This window comes from Lonchura striata, chromosome 3 (genome assembly GCF_050655825.1).
Source record: "Lonchura striata isolate lonStrDom1 chromosome 3, ASM5065582v1, whole genome shotgun sequence".
Classification (NCBI taxonomy): Eukaryota; Metazoa; Chordata; class Aves; order Passeriformes; family Estrildidae; genus Lonchura; species Lonchura striata.
Genome location: NC_140705.1, coordinates 11,466,890 through 11,469,142, shown reverse-complemented (window position 1 = coordinate 11,469,142; position 2,253 = coordinate 11,466,890).

Below are 2,253 nucleotides of genomic sequence, written 5' to 3'. Positions count from 1 at the left end.
CATGGGCTAAATGGAGAGACTGCCATATTTATATTGATGAGACCCTTTTTTTCAGCTGTTTATCCTCCTAATTATGAACCTGTAATTCACATCACCTGTTTATTTGCTTTACAGATTAAATCTGCTCCTACTTGGTTCCTAGGGCTCTCTATTTTTATGTTTGTCAGCTCCTAACTATCAGGTTCTCAGGACTAATTTGGTTAGAGCAGGTTGCTAATAATGCCAGAGTTATGGGTTTTATTCCCCCTATAGGCCATTTGCCTAAGAGCTGGGCTTGATGATCCCTGTGGTGCCCTTCCTACTCAGAGTATTCTGTGATTCTGTGAAGTTGGTGCTGTTCTGACAAAGCATGAGGTCATCCATGGTTTTGCAGCTCCTGTGCTCTTGTGTGGTGGGTGACCCTGGCTGGATGCCAAGTGCCCTCCTCAGCTAGACAGGGGAGAGAAAATGTAAGGAAAGGCTCGTGGGCTGAGATAAGGACAGGGAGAGATCAGTCATCAGTGACCATCGTTGGAAAGAACCTCAATTTGGGGAAATTAGTCTAATTCGCTGTCAATCAAATCAATGTAGGATAATGAAAAATAAAAACTAGATCTTAAAAGTACTTTCCCCCTATCCATTCCTTCTTTCTGCACTCCACTTCCAATTTTTCTCCCTCCTCTCCACCAGCAGCACAGGACAACAGAGAATGGTGGCTTCATGGTGACTCCTTGCTCTTCAGAGGAAGACTCAGAATCACCAGGTTGGAAGAGACTTTCAAGATCATCAAATCCAACCCATGCCCTAACACCTCAACTAAACCATGGCACAGGGTGCCATATCCAATCTTTTTTTAAACACATCCAGACATGGTGATTTCACCACCTCCCTGGGCAAACCATTCCAGTACTTTATCCCCCTTTCTGTAAAAACTTTTTCCTAATATCCAACCTATATTTCCCTTGGCACAGCCTGAGTCTCTGTCCTCTGGTTCATTCAGTCACTTCCTTGTGAAAGAGACCACCCCCCCACCTCCCCCCCCCAACCACAGCCACCTTTCAGGAGGGTGTAGAGAGTGATAAGGTCACCCCTAAGTCTCCTTTTCTCCAGGTTACACACCCCCAGCTCCCTCAGCCATTCCTCACAGGGTTTGTGTTCCCAGCCCCTCTCCAGCCTTGTTGCCCTCCTCTGGACATGCTCAAGCATCTCAAGGTCCTTCCTAAACTGGACTCTTCACAATCTTCCCCTGCTCCAGTGTCCCTCCCACAGAAAACTGTCCTACTTCAACTTTTCCAAGGTGAGTCCTTCCCACAGGCTGCAGTTCTTTGCAAACAGCTCCAATGTGATCCCTCCCATGGGATGCAGTCCTTCAGGAAGAGACTGTCCTTCACAGTGACACAAGTGATGCCAGCAAACCTGCTCCAGCATGGGCTCCTCTCTCCATAGGCCACAGGTCTTGCCAGGATCCTGCTCCAGCAGGGGCTTCCCACAGGGTCACAGCCTCCTTCAGCCACCCACAGCTCTGGTGGGATCCTCCTGCAGGTGGATCTCTGTGATCCCAAGGACTTCTGGGGTCACAGCTGCCTCACCATGGGCTGCACCAGGGGCTGCAGGGGAATCTCTGCTCCAGCACCTGGAGCACCTCCTGCCCCTCCAGCACTGACCCTGGGTCTGCAGGGCTGTTGCTCACTCCTCTTTCCTGGCTGCAGTAGCATAGGGCTTTCTTTCCCCTTCCTAACTCTGTTATTCTGGAGATGCTGTCATCATCCCTGATAGGCTCAGCCTTGGTCAGCAACACATCTTTCCCGGGGCTGGCTGGAATTGGATGTTGGACATGAGGAAGCTTCTAGCATCTTCTCACAATTTTAGCCACCCCTGTAGTCCCCCTGCTGTGAAAATGTTACTATCCAAAGCTAATTCATCCTGTCTCCTCTGTGGAGGATTTTGCATAGCTTTCCCTGGACAGCTGAAGTCTGCCAGAAGCAAATGTATAAAATGCAGTTTAAAGGCAATTGTGTTAACAAAATAGGAAGAAACTGTTGATCTTTAATATAAGAGGTCAAAACCAACAGTAAAAGGGAACATAGATAGAGACTGATGGGTGTCACAAACTAAATGAAGAAACTGTCATACTGGGGGATATGTAGAACACCTGGAGCAGAATTATCCTCAAATTTGGAGAAATTTAACCCAACAGAGAAGTGAATCTGAGCAGAAACAGATCTGAGAAAAGGACCCTGCCTTTGCTGCATGCTGAAAGCAGAGAAGTTACAC